The sequence below is a fragment of the Cryptomeria japonica genome, chromosome 9 (genome assembly GCF_030272615.1).
Source record: "Cryptomeria japonica chromosome 9, Sugi_1.0, whole genome shotgun sequence".
Lineage (NCBI taxonomy): Eukaryota > Viridiplantae > Streptophyta > Pinopsida > Cupressales > Cupressaceae > Cryptomeria > Cryptomeria japonica.
The window spans coordinates 406,433,470-406,456,131 of record NC_081413.1 but is presented as its reverse complement, the minus strand read 5'-3'; the positions used below and the strand labels follow the sequence as shown (position 1 = coordinate 406,456,131).

Genomic DNA, 22,662 nt, shown 5'->3' with positions numbered 1-22,662 from the left:
ATATCCTATGGGGTCATTTAGTATCCTAATGGGGCATATGGTGTCCTAAGGGGTCATATGAGGTCCTAAGGGATCATATGAGGTCCTAAGGGGTCATATGCTGCCCTAAAGGTCATATAATGTCCTAAGGGGTCATATTGTGTCGTTAAAGGTCATATGGTGTCCTAAGAGGTCATATGGTGTTGTTAGGGGTCATTTGGGGTCCCAAGGGGCCACACATGTGTTAGAACACTATATGATCCCTTAAAAAAACATATTGTCCTAAGGGGTCATATGGTGTGCTGAGGGATCATGTCATGTAGTGGGATGTTTAAAGGGGTAATATGGTGTCCTTAGGGGTCATGCCATGTACTAGGATGTTAGAAGGGGTCATATGGTGTCCTAAACGATCATATGATGTCGTTAGGGGTCATATGGGGTCCTAAGGGGCCACACATGTGTTAGAACACCACATGACCCCTTAGGACATCATGTGGTCTAAAGGGTTCATATGATGTCCTAAGGGGTTATATGGTGTCCTAATGGGCCATGTCATGTACTAGGATGTTAAAATGGATCATATGGTGTCCTAAGAGGTTTTATGGTGTCTTAAGGAGTCACATGGTGTCGTGAGGGGTCCTATGGTGTCTTGAGGGTCATATAGTGTCCTAAGGGATCATATGGTGTTGTTAGAGGGCTTATGGTGTCCTAAGGGTCCATATGGTTTTGTTAGGGGTCATTTGGGGTCCTAAGGGGCCACACATGTGTTAGAACACCATATGACCCCTTAGGACACCATATGACCCATTAGGACATCATATGGTCCTGAGGGGTCATATGGTGTTGTTAGGGGTCATATGGGGTCCTAAGGGGCCACACATGTTTTAGAAAACCATATGACCCCTTAGGACACCATATGACCTATTAGGACATCATATGGTCGTAAGGGGTCATATGGTGTTGCTAGGGGTCATATGTGGTCTGAAGGGGCCACAAATCTATTAGAACACCATATGACCCATGAGGACATCATTTGGTCATAAGGGGTCATATGGTGTCCTAAGGGGTCATATCATGTACTAGGATGTTAAAAGTTGTCATTTGGCATCCTAAGGAATCATATGGTGTTGTTAGGGGACATATGGGGTCCTAAGGGGTCATATGGTGTTGTTAGAGGTCATATGGGGTCCTAAAGGGCTATATATGTGTTAAGACACCATATGACCACTTATGACACCATATGGCCCCTTACGACATTATATTGTCCTGAGGGGTCATATGGTGTCCTAAGGGGTCATGTCGTACATACCATGAGGTTAAAAAGGGTCATATGGTATCCTGAGGAGTCATATGGGGTCCTAAGGGGCCATACGTGTGTTAGAACACCATATGACCCCTTAGGATACCATATGACCCCTTGAGAGATCATATTGTCCTAAGGGATCATATGGTGTCCTAAGGGGTCATGTCATTTATTAGGATGTTAAAAGGGGTCATATGGTGTCTTAAGGGGTCATATGGTGTCTTGAGGGGTTATATGGTGTCCTAAAGGGTCATATGATGTCATTAGGGTTCATATGGGATCCTAAGGGGAGGGAGAGGTGACGACATAGAGAGGGGAGGGAGAGAGAAGAGGAGAGAGAGAAGAATAAAGAGGAGAGAACTAAGAAGAGAGGGAGAGGTGTGCAAGGAGTGATTGAGATAGAGAGAGGGAAGAGGTAGATAGGTAAGGGAGAGGGAAGAAAATAAGATATATAAGTTCACAAAGAGAGAAAGAGGTGTAAGGAGCTGGAGAGGAAATAATTAGAGATGAGAGAGATATAGAGGTGAGAGATCTAGAGGCTAGGAAGAGAGAGGTGAGAGACCAAGGGTGGAAAGATAGAGGTGAGGGAAATAGAGGGGGAGAGAGAGGTGGGTAATGATACAAAGAGGTAATGGTAGAGAGGTAAAGATGGAGGGAAGGAGAAAAATATGTATGGAGAGAGAGGTCGGGAGGGGCAGGTAGTGATGAAGAGAACAAAGAGAGAGTGGGGAGAAACAATAGAAGGAGAAGAGAGATGGAGGGAAGGATATATATGGAGATAAGGAGGGAAGGTAAGAGAGAGAGGGAGAGAGTATAGGAGAGACATAGAGAGGGAAGAGAGAGAATAAATAGAGAGAAGGAAGGGAGAGTAATAGGTCTAGACCTTATGGGAGATACAAAGCTGACAAGAGAAATAAGCGAATGAGAGATTTGATAAAGGGAGATGGGTAAGATGTGATGGAGAGAGAGAGGTGGAGAGGAAGGGAGAGAACTAGAGAGGGGATAGATAGAGAGTTGAGATATCTAGAGGGTGAGAGAGAGGTTAAATACCTAGATGGGAGAGATAGGGGAGAGATAGATAGAGGCACATAGAGATAGGTGCCTAATAAGACATGGATGGAGAGATATATAATTGGATAGGGAATGAGGGAGAAACCTAGAAATTTAAGAGAGGGAGGGAGTGAAAGTAGGGGGGAGAGGTGACGACCTAGACAATGGAGAGGGAATATATAAAAGAGGAAAGAGACAAGTAAGAGGGCATGGATGGAGAGGTAGACATGGAGGGAGTCAAATACTCAGGGAACAAGGAGATAGATAGGTTTGGAGAGAGAGAGAAAGAAAAGAGGGAGAGAGTTCATATAGGGGTAAGGGGGAAGAGAGAGAAAGGTGAAGATAGAGGGAGAGAACTAGAGGGTGGACAATTAGATAGGTGAGAAACGTAAAGGAGGAGAGAGAGGTGGGTAATAATATAGGGAGGGAGATGTATTGAGGTGAATAGGGAGGGAGGGTGAGACCTAGATATGGGGAGAGAGATGATATAAGGGATAGGTATTAAACAAGACAATGGAGAGGGAGGGGAAATAACTAATAGGAAAATGATAGAGAAGAAGAGAAATGAAAGAAGTCAAGGATAGAAATGGGGTTAAGGAAGGAATGAAAGGTAGAGAGGGTGGGATATACATAGAGAGCGGAGATAAGTGAGAGAGATAAGAGAGGGAGAGAGATAGGTCTATAGTTTGGAGAAGATAAAGAGAGTGAGATATAGAGATAAAGAATTCTAATAGGAGCATGCTGATTACTGAAATTTGACTGTCTAAAATTTGATATGATCCTCAAAAAACTAGATTCTACATTATAACTCCTATAGAGCTGAAACCACTCTCAAACATCTTGCCAATATATACATGAAATATAACTTAAAGTATAAGAAAGGAAAAAGACATATTGAAATGTTTCTCCTACTGGGATGGTTATAACTTGTGCCCAGGTTGAAAAATGTTTCTAAAATGAAAAATTGGATAATGCAGAGCATTTGGCGTGCGCCAAATTTGGCGCTCGCCAAATGCAAAAAAATGACTTTTCACATTTGGCAAGCACCAAACGTGAAAATTCAAAATTTTAAATTTGGCAAGTACCAAATAGGGCGAGCGCCATATTTGGCGCTTGCCAAATAGTTTGCATTGGATAATACCAACCCTTTGGGTTGGATTTTCCTTGGGCATCCAACTTGAAGGTTTGGACAACCTTTTCATGTCAATGATGAGATTTTATGAAAAGATAAAAAGTGGCACCTTTTTGGTACCACAACTTTGTGCACTTACCCAACATTGTACCAATAATTGTGACTTTAGAGTTGTTATTATGATTATAACTAATCATAATTGAATGAAATGTATCCCTCAATACTAAAATTCAACAAATCATGTAATGCCACTTCAGTGCACAAGTATCAGTCTCAAATTTTTTTTTGGGTTGTTTTGGACACCTTGGCAAAAAGAATGCTAACGTGGGCTTGAAACCTTAGTTACAAGTAGAGAACTTTCCAAGTAATTCATTGTAAACAATTGGGAGTGATTTAAATTTTTCACGTAGGATTTTGAGAAATACAAAGTTAGGGTGCTCAACTATTGGATCCTCTCCCTTAGATCACCATAAAAAATATATAAAGATTATATTTGTTACATGTTAATGCTCTCTTATGCCTAGATTACCATAAATAAAATATAAGATTATATTTATTACATATTAATGCTTGTTAGAAGAAAGTAGTAAGTAAAACACAATAAAGTTGAAGGAAATGAAGGTGCAGATTCATAGACATTATAGTGAAGATGAGCTTATCACGGGAGAACTATTGAGAAAGGGAAAAAAAAAGATCTTGTATAGTCCATGATGCCAACAATCTATATATGGGTCTATAGATGGCCTACAACAATATGGGACTACCTCATACTCCTTGAGGGAGGCACCTGAATGCACTACAAGAAAGACCTACATACCCTACCCCCTGTGGTATTTGAACTTGTGACCTCTCTTTCAAGAGGACAAGTTTTTCACCACTAGGCCAAGTTCTCAAAAATTTACATGTCATATATTCTAATATACGTTTGATTGGGGCTTCTCACAAATTTTACAAGGGGGTGTTATCATTATTGAATATTCTATTTTCTCTTGTAAATTTGGAGGAAAAGGGATTAAGGAAGTGGTAGAAAAAGAATAAATATATATTTTTTTAATGTCTCATCTTCAATAGGAAATTTCTTAGAATGAAAAAAAATAATAAAATTTGTCTATTCTACTCACACTTTTCTCATCATTTCTACCATTTTTCTTCGCCAAGAAGATGTAAAGGATAGAAGACATTAAACAAATATCAAACAATGTTACAAGATAAATGTAGAAACAATAAGGAAGGCAAATAAGAAGATTCTATTCAAATATAGAGATACACTGACACAAATTTCTTAGAGTGGTAATCATTTTCAAACTTTAAGTGACAAGCATCATTTTATGAAAACCACAACCCATTATTTGTATGTGTTTTGTACTTTTGTGGAAGATGAGACATATACAAATGCTTGTTTGATTGTTTTTTGGCTTCTTCATTTTCTCAAGTGCTTCATGTTAAACTGCCTATTGGTAATCGTCTTAAGTTTGTTCATCCTCTTCCCACTTGTCCTTTTTGTGCCAAGGTAGAAACTATAAAACGTGCATTTCGGCTCCACTTTCACGCTAAAAAACTTTGTAACTCTCTGTTCATTGCCTTGCCAGCTTTATTTCTTCTCAAATGGTCTTGGAAGTCATCTCTCCTCAATGCTTCTTCATCCTTTGATACTCTTTCCCAAACTTGCAAACAAGTGATTCTCAAATGCATTTGGAAACTCCGATGCAATGTTTTTTTCTCTAATTCAATCCTTTCTTTGTAGATTGAGTTTCATATGATTTGTGCCAATTTATCTCTCCAATTAGAGTCCCTGCAAAAAAGTTGGCACTCACAAGATGGAAAAATTCATGATCTTCTTCAATAGTTACACATCAGTATCAAGAATAATGGAGATCAATCATGAAGATGTTGTTTTATATGGAAAGGAAATGCATTTCTCATTTTACTATTAGTTTTAGCCTTTGTATTTTCAGCTATGTTATAATTTTGTATTAGCAGTCGTGGTGTATTTCGAGCTGTGTTGTAATTTTGTATTTTCAACTGTGGTGTATTTACAATTGTTGTTAGAGTTGTTGTTGTAGTTTCTAGTTTGTGGTTCTTCACTTCTTTGTAATTCATTATTTTCCTTTCTTCTATATATATATAAAATATAATTATTTAATAATTATTATATATATGGCAAGTATTTTTTTATTGTAAAGAGGATAACAGTTTGTTAAAAGTTTATTTTGAATTAATTGTTTTTTATTATCTTGTATTGTAATTCCATTAACAATAAATGATTCTAAATGTTAAATAGAAGAATAGGTAAAAAGATAGATAGATGGATAGATTGATTGAATGAATGATTTATTCAATCAATCTATCTTGGTTAACTTTGTTTCAATTGTTTGAGTAATCATAAGCCTAATTTTAAGACAAAAAGATACATGATTTCATTAGTTATGGTGAAAATGTTTAGGGTCCCAAACTTTGAAATCCTAAAACATTGAAAACTCTCTATTTTTATGTCACTTCTAGAAAAATTAGGGTTTAATCTAGGAAAGAATAGTATCCTTATTTTAATTCTCAAAGTGATTCATTTATTTGTTGCGATTATGTTAATGAGTTGTTATGTTTAGCTGGTTGTATTAGTTTGTCACATTTGTGGACAATATTGCGTGACTCATTTTTTACTGTCCATGTTTGAATTAGTCTTTCATATTTACCTCTACAATACTATTGAATTATGTTCATGAGTTGTTATGTTTAGTTGGTTGTATTAGTATTTCACATTTGTGGACAATGTTGGGTTGTATTAGTGTTTGGTATGTTCCATGAGTTGTTTTGTCCAACCGATTGTATTAGTCTTTCATATTGTGGACAATGTTGTGTTGTTTCAGTAGGTTGATACTGTGATGTATATGTTGTCCTAGTTTTTCTTCTTCCTTAGACAATCCTCTAGGGGAGAGGAGCCAATACCTGTGCAGGTGCCAACACATGTTATAGTACATAGACAGAATGAGACCAATAGTGGTGCTCTAAAAATATCATGTCAATGCTTTTCCCAAAAAAAGTACCTCTAAAGTTCAAAAAATAACCAATGATGTGATGCCACATCTGCACACAAGTAAACATGACTTAGTGCACACCTATGGATCTTATGACAATTTGGGACCATTTTGGACACCTTCACAAAAATGCATGCTGATGTGGCATCATATTTGACCATATGAACTTGAAATTTTATTTTTGAGTAGGGGCCTTGACAAGTAAGTTGTTGTATAAAATTCAATTTTTTTTGAAATGTCCACATATGATTTTGAGAAGCGTGAAGTTAGGGTGCACATGTTCTAGCTCCTCTCCCCTATTTGAACAAAATTTTATTCTCTTTGTAATTCTTTTAGTTTTGATCAATTAAAAAAATAAAATATAGGGGCGATAGCTATTGTTAACGCCTCATAGAAATTTATATTTTTAGTCAATAAGATGGCCAAAAAACATATTAAACCTTTGCCTGTTCTTATGGGGAGATGGACCTCTTTTAAGAGTTCATTGAAGAAATGAGATAGAACTTGGATCTAATTCATGGATTACAAGAAATCAAATTCTAGATGTAAAACATGTTCTATTTGTGGGAATATGGCTTCTCAATGTAACAAAAAGGATTTCAAAATATCTTTTACAACAAGTGTAATGAATACTCTCAAACCCAGTAATGAATACTCTCAAACCCACATGGTTGGAGGGGGTGAAATCTTAGCACCATCTTATTGTTCCACATGATACAGTTAGCTTAGATTCTGGTTTTCAAAAGGCAAGAAGGATATTATCATTCTAAGTAAGCAAAATGTTTACTCTTGATACAATTTGGGTAAAAAATAAATTTTTTGATAGATCTAATGAGACCATAGATACTAGAATCCAACCTTCAATGCTTAATTTTATTGAACCCTTAAATAAATCCAAAAATATTTGAAACTTATTTAATTATATTACTTTTTATACATTTTAACTTTGAAAAAAAAATCTATTTACTATGAAGTGGTCCGTCTAGGTTGTGGTCTCAATGAGAGTTGCTAAGAATTTTTAGGAACTTTCACAAGCAAGGGTCCCATGGATTTTATAATAATGGATAAGTTTGGAATTTTAAGTTCTAAATTTTGAAGAAGTTAGTGATCTCATGATTATTTTTTACCCACAAGAAATGTCAAATGTACAATTATATAGCTAAATCTAAAAATGGTTGACAAATGTGGAAAAACTTTAATATGCTTGTCAAAAAGATTTTTTAAATCTAAAATCTAGAAAATAATGACTCCTATTTTCTTATTCAAGATTTTAAATTTAATATATAATAATTTTTCCCCTTTTCAAAAGTAATTCATGTAGTGATCCATAAGACCCCTTAAAAGAATTGATAAAAGAAAAAACACAGAGAAAATTATGAACCGGTTTTAAAGTTTTCAGCCTTTTCAATACTGTGGGTATGAAAAAGTCACATCCAGTATTAGAAAACGTCATTTCAATAATAAGCAATAAATTGTCATGCAATCGATGCAAACATAGCTGGGAAAGTTGAAGTGGTAAAGGTAATCGTAGAAGAGACGGATAGGAGATAAGAAATGATCGAATACTTAGAAAGCGCGGGGAAGAAACTTCGTAGTGGAAAGCATGGGGGACCAGTGGACAATCGTACAATATTATGGTAGGGCTACTAAATTATTGAATAGTCCATAAGCACTAAAAATCCTCTCTTTCCGAGAAAGTGAATTTAAAAAATGAAATTAATTAACAGTTATTATTTTCCCGAATGAAGACTGATTTATTATTGCATCCTTGTGCCTACTTCTGGGAAGAGATTTTTGACGCTGGACACCGACAAAACTTGACCATGTTTCGACGAGCCTTCCACGTTTCTTTTAGGCGCTTTCCTACACAAACCATATCCACTAATTTCGACCTTCCTATTAAATAAATAAATTAATAGGACCGCTAACGACAAAGATGCATTCGTCACACTATTTCCCCTCCCTTCCACTTTCATACCCACTCACGCACTCGTCTGCTCACTTAGATTTATCCCCTACTCCCTCTTCTCTTAGCGCTTTCTACCGCCCAATAACGAGCCTGCTTCCGGCCCTGTTTTCATCGCTTTTCTGTGCTCACTGCTCACTGCTCAGTTCCATGTCGACTAATTCTACCACCAGTGCTCGACCAGAGATGAGGTCTCGACGCTTGTTTCCCTGCTGCCTTGGGCGTTCAGTGGAATCCAATCCTAGTGCATCCACTACCACTGCCTCTATAGCAGAGAATGAGGTTATGATTGCTTTTCGTGGAATCGCACCATCTCCTGTGGGGACCTCATCACAGCTTATTAAAAACTTGAAGCCGTCTTTCGATGTCTTCATTAATCATCGTGGACCTGATGTCAAACACAAGTTAGCTGGCAGTATCTATAACATCCTTAACGACATGGAGATTACAGTTTTTTTAGATTCAAAGGAGTTAGAATACGGCGATTTCATGCCTACAACATTAGAAGCAGCGATGCGCGGTGCTTCGCTTCATATAGCAATCTTTTCAAAGAGATATGCAGAATCACCTTGGTGTTTGGAAGAGCTGTTCTTTATGCTTAAAACTGGAGCCAAAATTATTCCCGTTTTCTACTATGTAGAGCCTACAGATCTCAGATATGTAGCTCAAAGGAAAGGAATATATGTTGATGCCTTTAAGAAGCATGAAAAGAAGCGTAGATACAGCCCAGAAAAGCTTCGGGAGTGGAAAAAGGCACTTTACGACGTCTCTTTTTACACTGGCGAAATCATCAGAAATAACAAGTACCGCCCTCCCTATCTTAACAAATATGCATTCTTTTCCATTTCATGTAATTTTACTTTGGCAGATTATGATTTTTGGTATCAATGTGATTTAACTTTGGCCTAACAATTAGTTACTAATTTAATTTTTCAATGCTTTTACTGGTCCAGTGATGAGATGAGGCTGCTGAAGAATATCGTGAATATTGTACTGAAAGAAGTAAACAACGTACCATTAGTTGTCGCAAACCATCCAGTCGCTCTCAAAGAAACGGTGCAAGATTTTGAGTTGAATACAGTTCAACCTGCCAAGGGTGATCAGGGAGTACAAATTGTGGGAATTTGGGGCATGGGTGGTTCTGGAAAAACTACGCTTGCCAAAGAGTTGTACAACAGAAGATACTCGTCCATGGAGAGGTCTTGTTTTATTTTTGATGTTAGAGATAGTGCAGCCAAAGGCCTGTTGCAGAACAAGCAAATTCAACTCCTCAATGACCTTGCTGTCAAAAATGTGACATTTGACAGTATAGAGCAAGGTAAGGCAATTCTTACGAGGCATTTGAGATCTGCCAGGGTGCTCATTGTTCTGGATGATGTGGATGCTGTCGACCAGCTCGATGCGCTGTTGCCTGCAAAAGACAGTCTTGGAGGGGGTAGTCTCATCATTGTCACAACACGGGATAAAGATGTTCTTAGGTCTTGGGGTATATCTTCTGCCTACAAAATGAAAGCACTTATCCATTTTATGCAGAGTAACTTTTTTGTTGGCATGCTTTCTTACAATCCTCTCCACCCAATGAGTTTGAGGAGCTTGTTAAAAAGTTTTTAGAGGCTTGTAATGGATTGCCCCTGTCTCTGAAGGTATTCGGAGGACAGTTATATGGGGAGACCTGCAAAGAATATTGGTTGTCTTTGTTGCATAAGATTTCAAGAATATTGCATCATGATATCAAATACAAACTCAAAATAAGTTATGACGCTCTTGATGATGAAGAGAAAGAGGCATTCCTTGATACTGCTTGTTTTTTTATAGGAGAAAAGAACAATTTGGCAATTGAAGTATGGAATGGATCAGGGTGGAGTGGTCTCCATAGCTGGGAGAGGCTTCTGAATAAGTGTTTGGTTGAACTTGATGATAACAATCGCATAAGAATGCATCACCATTTAAGAGATCTAGGAAGGGAAATTGCAAAACAACATTCACCCTACCGACTTTGGTTACCCCAACAGATTATTAATGCACAGACAGAGGTGAGGTTAATACTCCACTTTAAATCGGCTAGAGAACTTAGCTGCTTACTCTGCATATGTTCGAACAACTAATAATAGTATTTTGATTTTTCTAAGATTGAGTTTTTTGTTTTTGATTTTTCAAGATTCTGAGTTTTTAATTTTTTATTTTTCAGATAAGAAATGGCATTCGTGGAATTAAGGCTGTCCCAACTGGAATAGTAGAGTGGAGATCATATGGAGTGTGTTTTTATGTGCCTTTTGTTTCTCTATATACCTCTACCAATATTAATTGTTTGTAAAACATTCCGGTTTCATGTATTTTTTCTGAATATTTCATAATTTTCTTATTCCACACACGTAGGAAAGAAGCTGATTAAATAGTAAGTTTGTTGAGTTTTGTTGTTGCTTCTCGCAGGAGGAACTCATGGCTAACATAAGTGGAGGAATTTTATCACTCGCGCCCTCTTTAGTTGGTCTAAAGCTTTTTGTGATTAGAGGAGATTATTTCAATCAAATAATTGGTGGACTATCAAGAGAGCTGGTCTGGCTTCGCTGGTTCCAAATTGGGCAGATAAATCTTCCCTCATGGCTTTCGTTGAAAAATTTGAGGGTTTTAGAACTCTATGAAGACTATGGAGGGGAACATCACCTAGAAGAGTTGTGGAAGGCTGACAGTGATGTAAGTACTCTTCGTATCAGCTTTATTAAATCCATATTTCATTTTTTTAATAATTGATGTATGTTTTAAGTTTGTCTGGCTGGAAATGTGCTGCAGGCTCCCGTGCAGTTAAGAGAGTTGGTTATTTCCAATTGCCACAGATTCCAGAAATTTCCTAACTCCATAGGTTGTCTCAATGAATTAAAAAAGATAGTAATCACAAGTGGCAACAATGTTAGGAGTCTCCCTGAAGAATTTTGCCGCCTCCAATCGTTGGAGCACCTGCAGTTATCTTACTGTGGAATGCTATCATCACTACCCAGCAGTTTCGGCGATTTGAGAAATCTTCGGCATTTAGAATTATCTCATTGCAGAAACCTGAGGAGGTTACCAGCTTCTTTTACGAACTTGATGCTCCTGCAACATCTCACTTTGCAGTGGTGTGGACAGCTCATACTTGCGTCAGAGGACTTCGAAAAGATCACAAAGCTGGAGTATCTGGACCTTTCTGGTTGCGACCAATTGGAAGAGTTGCCTCCTCACATCTCAAAGCAGGCGTCCTTGAGAGAACTTTATTTAATTGGTATGAAGGGCTTAAAGGAGCTACCAATTAACATCGGTCAACTAAGGAGGCTGAGAAAGATGGAGATACGGAATGAGCTGTTGACATGCTTGCCGAACTCTCTTGGAGAGTTGTCCTCCTTGACTGATCTTTCCATTCAGAATTGTCCAAAACTGGAATCTTTGCCGATCTCTCTTGGAGACTTGTTCTCCTTGACCAATCTTAGAATTGGGTCTTGTCCCAAGCTGAAGTGTCTACCGTGCTCTCTGGGGCTTCTTAATCTATTACAGGAGCTAACAATTTCTGTATGCCCAATCAGCCAAGTAGATTTTGGGGCGGCATTACCTTTTGCATTGAGCAATCTGAAGAGGATATTTCTACATAAAACAGAACTGTGTAGTATTTTAATTTCTGAAGACCGGCATACCCGCCTTGAGAGCCTCTCTCTTTACAATAACGATCATCTAACGGAGATTGAAGCACTGCCAACAACAGTCAAATCAATGGGATTGACATCCTGTAAAGTGCTGAAGAACGCAAGGGTTATTTATGATCTGGTAAACCTTGAATGCCTGCATATAATGTCTTGTCCAGAGTTGGCTGAGCTTCCTAGCTTTGCACGATTAACTTCTCTCAGAGAGTGTGATCGCATTGAGAAAATCGAAGGTTTAGAGAATTGCACAAGATTGGAAAGCCTGAGAGTAGACACCTGCTGGGAGGTGCCCGGTATAGAAAGTTTGGAGCACATGGAAAAATTGAGGACGCTCGAACTCCGAGCAAACAAGGGGTCAGCCATTCAACGTTGCATTCAAACAATACAGGTAATAATAGTTTCTTGGAATAAAATATTATCTTCTTTTAATCGCACTTAGACTGATTGTCGTGAATGTGCTGCAAGGAGTTTGCAGAAATGGCCAGATGACATAATGATTTGTACGCGGGCGGTCCCTGATGCTGCGTCACTTGTAGACTCCTTACTCTCTCCGAATCTGGTGGTCGGTGACTCCATCTTTAGCCAGAAAATTAAGTCAAGGCCAAAATTGGTGGAGAAGCGTTCCTCCAATGGAAATGCCCTTATGCTATGTTCTGTTATAAATTGCGTTTCTTCACAAATGGAATTGATGTTAATGCCAAGTCGTAGGGTTGTAACATCTAAAATGAAGACACATGAAGGTCAATGGGTATGGACATGTCTATTCACACAACGTTCCACGTGTCTGACTGCAGAAGAGTTCTTGATAGATGGGTGGTACGGAGAGTGCGAAGAAGACGATGAAGTGCAGAAGGCTTTGTTCGTGAGAGAGGAAGAGCAGACACTAGTGGGAGCTTTTCACAGCTTTACAGAGCATTTGAGCATAGTATGAGGGCCACTTAATTGTAATCATTTGTGTTTGAGCTCTTTATCATTTTATCATTTTATGAATCTTATAGTATGATTTGAAATGTTGATGTAAGAAATACAAATACAATCAAATTCAGAAAGATTTATGATGATAATTAGAATATATGACTAGTAATTATTACTTTTTAAAAGTCTTTCATAACACTTTTTAAACTTTATTTATCCTTACATATTGAATCAAAGAATAGAAGCTATGATAAGGATGAAGTTTTTAATTCATAAAAAGTAATATTTTTATTTTTATTTTATTTTTTATAATTTAATTAAAAATTGATTTTTAAAAATTGATGCTGATTTTTGCCCATCAAAGTCACATCTTGGTTTCACACAAATTGATGTTGTTTCTCTCTATTCATGATGTGAGAAGTGTATCATTGATATAATCACGAGTTATGCAATACATCTTTTTGTTGTCACTTTGACTAAGGACAATTATGAGTCACGGGCAAAAGGAATCATCACACATTGTAGGTGGCTTAATCTCTTGCTTCATTTTTATGGACTCATTCCTAAGCAAAGACACCATGGAATCAACCAGTTTGGGGTAATCAAAGTTATCATATCATAGGGTTGATTGGTTGTTGCATTAGTCAGAGTTTCCTCCATGATATCTACCCAAGTTTTGAGGTATTCAATGCCCACACATAGTTTGGAACATTATTTGGGAGATTCTTGGAGATCCACATAATTCTCCATTTCTAGATGATCCTGGTTTAGATTGCTTTCTTCCACTTGATGGTTGTTGACAATATTCCCTTTGATAATGGTACTTTAGAGGAGTTTGAATATTATGCAGAACTTGAGTGCTATGATGATTTGATGACTCTACCTACAACACCTACTTCTCTTGTTGAGATCACACATTTATCTTTTGTTGGTGATTCATTTAGTGTTACTAATGATTCACCACAATAGGTATCTATTTGTCTTCCTGATTAGGATTCCTAATTTTTAGATATTGGTTCATTGTTTGTAGAGTCTCACATTTCATTTTTGGAGGACTCATTTGATGGTTTATCTCCCCTATTTGGTGATAGGCATGACACATCAGTTGTCACTTCACATTTATCTTTGGAGCTTATTCAAAATAAGTTTCCATTGGTTTCTTGTTTGTCACCTTCTATTGTGATTATGTATTTGATTGGTTTGTGGCATCTTCATTATCCAAGGACTTAGCAACATATGAGAAAATTTCAAAGACGTCATAATCATAAATTTGGATTCATCTTCCTACCAATTCTTATCTAGAATGAGAAGCTTTTCTACATTTTTACTTGTTTTATCTTATTCCTAAGGGGAAAAATATTGTTTGTAGGCATTAGACTATGTTTTGTCTTCAAGAACTCACCATTTCTACATGATATTGTTCGTTATAGGGGAGCTATGTGGTCCTTTTCTTTCCCTCCTATGGGGAAATTATTGATTGTATATACATGATGCATCCAATTCTTAGGGGTATTAGTGAGTCCTTCATGCATCAGCTTGTTTGAATATTTTCTCTCATTTGGAGAGGAGTTTTGTCCCACAAGGTTTTATCCTTTTCTCCATTTGTGAGTAATTATATTTCATTGCATTGTACATGGGTACCTAACATGCCCTACTTGTTGGGATCCATAGTGTATCTTGCTCCCATCACATAATAATCTCCTAAGTTACACTTAAGGGGGGTGGGGGGGGAGGGAGTGAGGGAAGAGGTGGGAAGTGTTGGAGTAAATGTGAGTTTTACATTCACCTATGCTTAAGTTTCATCTAGGCAACCAACATCACAGTATTAATTATTTGATGCATAGTTATTCATAATGTAAGTGCATTTAATATTAGTTGATGGGGTAATCAAAATTATCATATCATAGTGTTGATTGATTGTTGCATCAGTCAAAGTTTCCTCCATTATATCTACCCAAGTTTCAAGGTATTCAATGCCCACACATAGTTTGGAACATTATTTGGGAGATTCTTGGAGATCTACATGTTCCTTCATTCCTAGATGATCTTGGCTCAGATTGCCTTCTTCCACTTGATGATGTTGACAATATTCCCTTTGATGATGGTACCTTAGAGGAGTTTGAATAATATGCAGAACTTGAGTGTTATGACGATCTAGTGACTCTGCCTACAACTCCTACTTCTCTTGTTGAGATCACACATTTATCTTTTGTTTGTAATTCATTTATTGTTATCGACATGATTCATCATAATAGACATCTATTTGTCTTCCTGATAGGGATTCCTTTTTTCTAGACATTGGTTTAGTGTTTGTAGAGTCTCACATTTTATTATTGGAGGACTCATTTGAGGGCTCATCTCTCCTATTTAGTGATAGTGACAACACATCAATTGTCACTTCATATTTCTTTTTGGAGCTTGTTCCAAATAAGTTTCTATCGGTTTCTTATTTGTTACCTTCTATTGTGATTGGGTATGTATTTGATTGGTTTGTGGCATCTTCATTATCTAGGGACTTGGCGACATATGAGAGGATTTCAAAGAAGTCATCATCATACATTTGGATTTAGCTTCCTACTATTTTTTATCTAGAATGAGAATCTTTCCTACATTTGTACTTGGGTTATCTTCTTCCCATTTGTTTTCAAGAACTCACCATTTTTGGAGGGCATTGTCCATTATAGGGGAGTTATGTATTCCCCTTAGTTCATTCCTATGGGGGAATTATTGATTGTAAATACTGTAAAGTGGAAAATTGAACCCTAGTGATTCCCCACCTAGGAGAGAGAAAGGAAATCACTAGGATGATTTTCACTTGGGAGATACTTTACATTCAAAAGAGGGGTTGAATTCACTAGATCCAAACCCTAGAGTGAATAAGGATCTAAATACTAAGTGAATTGCAAGGGTGCAATGCAATTTACCCTCTTTTGTAAGTAAAAGAGTTGACTTGTTGACCATGCAGAAAATGAAGACAAAATGGGTGAAATAAGGAGCTATCGATTTAGGATCGTGCTATAAATTTGGATATGAGGTATTTAGAATGATACAGACCTTCCCTGCAAGTTTGGAGAGAAGTCATCAGGACCGTGCATAATCTATGCACGGTTCACTGAAAAATCCACGAGTCAAAAAGGGTTTTTCTGACTCTGTAAATGAATCCTAAATCTTCAATTATAGCCACACACCTACAATCTGCACACAAAAAAACAAGGGAAGAAGGGTTGTGGATAGGGGTTTTCCTTAGTCAAACCTTGATTGAGGAATCAACCTTGAAAGAAAGTAATTGCAAATGCTTAAATGTAAATAATGGAAATGTATACCTTGTAGATCTGCAATTTGTTGATGATAGTTGCTTTGCTTCATGAATGTAATCACAAGTATTGCATGAAATGGCATGTAGCATGATAAAACCCTAACACACACACATGCTTGCAAATGAATATTGTAATGTTTCTCTAGTGGATGAATGAAGAAGACACATGAAGAAGAAGATTTGATGGATTCTTTAAGACTTTAACGCTTGATGATGGTATGGAGACCTTCCACTTGTTTTCCCAAATTTTGCTTATGCAAATGAGAGAAATAGATCCCCTTTTATACTTGGCTTGGAGGGTTAATTATCCCTTCACCAAAGGTTGACATAGGGGGGCAATTTAATTCCCAAAAGATAATTTAAGTCCAAGGGTTAGGTGAACCCATTTTGGGGCCACACAAAAATGGAGGACAAGGGTGATGCTCCCCTGTCCTAAGGGGATTGGGGGCACCACACCATGGTCCTACTCATTTTTGAGGCTTGAAACAGGCTCTAAACAAGTTGTAAAGTGTGAAAATGAGGCCCAATTCCATGGTGGAGGCATAGATGGATCCCGATCAAGCATGGGAGATGATATAGCCAAGTTAAGGGGCATAAAAAATAGTCAAAATTGCAAGGGTTGCAATTTTATGATGCTACATTTAGCCCCCACTTTAGTAGGAGTATGGCTTACGCCAATACTGCCGATAAAGTAGAAGAAAGAGATATGAAGATGAGAGATGTAGAGAAAGATCACAAGGAGTATAAGACGTCACTAATCTCGAGGAACCAAGCCCCCAATCTTAGGATCTTAACTCAAACATATGCAAGTGCACATAAAAAGGTACACAACAAAAGTTAATATCTTAAGACCTCAAGTCAACTAGCCAAATATACCTCGATATGAAAATGTCTCAATCAACTAATATCATTCTTGAAACATAAAATGCCATCTCATGAACACATATAATCATATAAAAGAGAAAAGTTGACATCATCCATGAACCATCAATAGTAAAACTATGAGTTCATGAGAGGAAGAAGAGAGAGAACATGAATACACACTTTGGCGATCTATGAGAAGAAAGGCAAACAAAAGGAACCATGGAAATCTCACCCCTAGAACTAGGTGATCCATGGAGAAAAAAAGGACATGGAGAACTAGCCCCTAGATTCTGTCTAGGTGATCCATGTAAGGGAGGAGAGTGAGAGCACCATTCGTTCCACTCAACCTCATGCACATGTGTGAAAGTGAGGTTTGAAGCACCTCATAGGAGTCTATGATTGATTATGCTACAACCCGTATAAGATGTATAGTACAAATGTCAAGAAAGGCATGACATCTCTCTTTGAGAGACTATGTTTTGGTTTTGAGAATAATCACCCTGCATAAGAGAAAAGTGGTGACATCTCGCTCTAAGAGACTACCCTTTAGTTTCGAGTTCATGACCCACTATATAAGAGAAAAGTGGCGACATCTCACTCTAAGAGGTTGCCCTCTGGTTGTTGTTATATTCATAAAGATTGCATTGATGAACTATTATGTTGTCATTGATGTCAACTACAACCGATATTAATGTTGTAATGATGTTGTTTTGCAACCGGTAGGTGAGCTAGTGAAGGAAACCGGTATTACTTGAGAAAGCAGTGAGATCAACCGATAACCCTACCTGTTGATGTGCCAAACCCTAACCAATGGAGCATCGGTTATATTGGTTTATGATCAAATGATGGATGGTAATGATTATGCCATGTATGCATGTTGTATGTGAAGAGTTTCTGTAGACATCTAAAAATGGTCAACGCTTGCGGAGTCATACTTTAACATTCGCGCATTGCCTTATTTTAGGGTTTTTGCGTTGCATTAACATTTCTTCTATGTTGTGCACTTGGTCTTTATCATTTGCAAGCATTGAGTCCTTCTTTTGCATTCCTCATGTTTATCGCTTTCAAATTTGGTCTTCTTGATAGCAATTTTCAGTCATGATTTTGGTCGATCTTATCCTGTCGCATCATGATGTGTGCTCATTTATCATCATTTTGGACATCGTCAATCCTAATCGATGATAGAATTAGGGTTTTGTCCTCTTGTCAATCTTGTCACCTTGCGATCGATTCGTCATCGATCCTTGTCCTCTTGTCAATCTTGTCATTTTGCGATCGATTTGTCATCGATCCTTGTCCTCTTGTCAATCTTGTCATTTTGCGATCGATTTGTCATTGATCCTTGTTCTCTTGTCAATCTTGTCATTTTGTGATCGATTCGTCATCGATCCTTGTCCTCTTATCAATCTTGTCATTTTGCGATCGATTCATCATCGATCCTTGTCTTGGTCAATCTTGTCATTTTTGCGATCGATTTGTCATCGATCCTTGTCCTTTTCAAATCGTGTCAATTTGGATCAATTAGTCATTGTTCCTCGTCAAGTGGCACCTATCAATTTGATCTCCTTGTCAATCTTGGTCAACTTGTCATTGATTTTTGTCAACCAATCTCAATCATTTATCAGCATTGGTCCTTTGTTAATTAGAATCATGATCGAACCTACATTAATTTCTTGTTGTCTTGACCTAATTACTTGTCCTCTCATTTCTAGGGTTTTATGATTTGTTCATTTAATCCTTTTCTTCTTCTTGGTGGGTTAAATAAATCTATTTATTTAGTCCTAGGTCTTTTTCATGAATTAATTAATGGATGAAAACCTATTAATTAATTCACCTAATTTCTATTTCGTCTTTTTCCTTAATTTTCCAATTTACTAATTTCTCCTAATTCCTAATTTTCTATTTCTCCTATTTTCTTCAATTTTTCTAATATTTCCCCTAATTTCATGGGAGTGGCATTTCAATTTTGTCATAATTTGTCAATCAATCAATCTTGCATGTCAATTTTGTCATTATTTGTCAATCAATCAACCTTGCATGTCAAATTTGTCATAATTTGTCAATCAATCAATCTTGCATAGAAAATGTCAATTTTGTCATAATTTGTCATATTTGTCATTCTTGATTTGAAATTTCCTTTCAAATCTCTTCATGCTAATCTTGTCATCTCTCCAATTTGTCTATAAATTGGATGATTTTCTTTAGTCAAGGATCAATCAATCACGCTTCTAGTATCCTTACGCTGTCATTTCATCTTGTCAATCTTGCTTTCATACTATGCTTTTGCACTTGTAGGTGAGATCCACAAACAAAGTAATTTGAAGGAGAAAGGACAATGGAGAATTATGGAGGAGATATTTGCGTTTGTAATCGTTTGCATTTGGTTTGATTATCTTGTTTTCATATCTCTATTGAATGTTTTTAGGATTTCTTATCATTGCAATCTAGTTTTTGTGGTTGAGCTAGTTTAATATCTATTGCTTTGATGATTTCCAAATTCCTGTCTACAATTTCAAATAGTTTTTGGCACGTAGAGATAATGGTTATATCTTGGGAATGAGTGTGTGCATTTCATGAAATGAAAACCGCCTGATGAGTTACAGGGATCGATGAAGTGGTGATCAAGGAGTGTCCGAGGTTTTCTTAAACTATGTGCAATGATTGCTATGTAATCCAATAGTCATACTTGAACCGATTTGTTTGTAATCTCTATGAGATCTTAGGTTTGTGATGTGTTACTGACAGATTATTTTGTTTATAAGGTCAATGAGTTGTTTTGTTGCAGTGTTGGCAATTTTTGGTTAAGTGTAAGAGTGATTGGTTATCAAACCAGAAGGTGTATCCACAGTACGAGTGAAGGCAGATAGAAGCATGAAAAGGATCTGATAAAGCAAAGTAATGCTATTTACCAGATCAACAGACCCTTGTTGTTCTCTAACAATTACAACTGTCAAATATCTTAACTGGGCAAGCCTTAACAAGTTTAGTGCTATCAAATCCTCTAACCAGGCAATCCATTAGCTTGGATTTCAAATCCTCTACCAAGGTTACTCCTAACAAGGTATTGCTTTTAATAGGGCATTATAGTCAATCCCTTAACTGGGTGGTCCCTAACAAGATGTGTTCTTAACAATACTTTTTGTAAAGCTTTAACAGGCTTGGCTCCTAACTGGGCGAACTTCAGAAGAGTTCAGAATACTTGTGGTTATTCATCCCCATTGTGGTTTTTCCCATTTGGGTTTCCACGTCAAAATCATTGTGTCAAGTGGGGAATCATTTTTGTGGTTATGTTTGATATGGTTAATTTGCTTGATTGTTAAATCCACTTAGATATGAAAAGATGATCGACAGTAATCTAAAATGTGCTTTTACTTTTGTTTGTAAAGTATTTGGATGTTTTGGTTAATGGTTTGAGTGTTTCAGAGTTGTTTACTGTTATTTTGATATGCCAGTGAAGCTGGTAACCTACCAATGCTATTGAAGTTTATAGTTCAATGTTTGAACCAGTTTGTTCTGAGATTGGCTTGAGAGGTTATTTTTGAGTTTGGTGAAAGTTTAAGTTAGTTTTCTATCTACTGATTCACCCCCCCTCTCAGTAGTTGTCTAGATCCTTATAGATTCATCATACCATCAATTGGTATTATATAATTTCAGGTCCTATAGGGTCTAAGCCTAACAACTTGAGGTAAAGATCTTGAAGAATATGATGAAGAAAGAAGGTCCAAAGTTTAATAGGGAAAACTACTGAATATGGAGTGATAGAATGAAAATCTATATCAAGAGTCTAGGAAGTCAATACTGTGAACATGTTGTTACTCAATATGTTGCACCTAGTGGAACTATGTTTGATGATCAAAAGAAAGAACTACAAGAGAATAATCAAGCATTAGAGGCCATTATCAATTCTTTGTTTGATTCAGAGTATGTTGATGTCCATGGTCTAGAGACTTCTTATGAGGTATGGAAGAAACTTGATGAAATCTATAGTGGTGAATGTGAAGATTGCCAAAGAAGAGAGTCTGAGAGGTAAATTTGATGACATGCAGATGACTGAAGGTGAGAATATTCAACAGTATGGTCAGAGGATCAAAGAGATAGTTGGTGAGATCAAGAGTGTTGGTGGTAAAGTGGAGGATGCCACAGTGGTCAGCAAGGTGTTGAGAACCCTTCTACTGGTCTACGCTATTCGAGTTGCAGCCATTCAAGAGATAAAATTTATTGATAAAACTAAGGTAACTCTTGACTCCATCATTGGTAAACTTACTGCATTTGAATTAAATGGTTATGATGGTAGTGCTCAGAAATCCGAATCTACATTTAGAGCTTCAGTTTCTAATCCACCTATGAGGAAAAGAAAAGATATTAGTCCAAGTTATGAGTATAGATCCAACAAAGAAGTTGATGATGAAGACAGTCTGATCGAGCTTGAAGCATTGTTGGCCAAGCGGTTACCCAAAAGTATCGGTAAGTATAGAGGTAAATTTCCTCTGAAGTGTTTTGCATGAAACAATATTGGACACATTGCAGCTAATTGTCCTAATAGTGATAATGAGCATAAGTGTGAGAAGTACAAAGGAAAAGGCAAAAGAGATTCTATCATTGTAGTTGATGGTGGTATCACTGATGAGGAATCTGAGGGAGATGCTAATGAAGATATTGTCTTTGTTGCCATTAAAGAGGAGATATCTGATCAAAATGCATTAGTTTCTCGCATGGATAATTTTGATGATTGGATCATAAATAGTGGTTGTTCACACCACATGACTGGTGACCGGAGTAAATTTCTTACCTTGAAGGAATTTGATGGAGGAGTTGTGAGATTTGGAAATGAGTCACTCTGCATGGTAAAAGGAAAGGGAACTATTTCTCTTAATGGAAAGAGCAGTGCAGATGATGTCTACTGGGTTGAAGGACTAAAACACAATCTTTTGAGTGTAGCTCAACTCAATGACAAAGGTTATCCATTGGAATTTAAGAATGGAATGTGCAAAATCTATGGGAGAAAAGGTGAAGTAATTGCAACTGGCAAGTAGAAAAAAGGTAACTTGTTTCACCTAAATCCTAAAGTCAACAACTGTTTAATTGCTAAAGTAGATGAGAGTTGGCTTTGGCATGAGAGATTTTGTCATATAAATTTTGATAACATTGTCAAAGTTAGTAAGTCCAAGTCAGTAAGAGGTTTGCCTCAGTTGGAAAAACCAGTGAATGCTCTGTGTAAGGAGTGTCAGTTAGGAAAGATGACATCCTCAAATTTTAAGAGCAAATCCTTCTCAGCAGAACATTTGTTAGATCTGGTTCATACAAATCTCTGTGGACCAATAAGGACTAAAAGTATTCAAGGAGATAGATACTTTATGATTTTCACTGATGATTTCTCAAGGATGATGTGGGTCACATTCTTGAAGGAAAAAACAAGAGCCTTTAGTAATTTCAAGGC

The 22,662-nt window shown here is 37.0% G+C and overlaps 1 pseudogene; it reads left to right on the top strand.

Annotated features, from left to right (window-relative positions):
• The first annotated feature begins 8,612 nt into the window (after window positions 1-8,612).
• LOC131074072 (disease resistance protein RPV1-like) lies at window positions 8,613-13,102 on the top strand (annotated as a pseudogene).
• The last annotated feature ends 9,560 nt before the right edge of the window (window positions 13,103-22,662 follow it).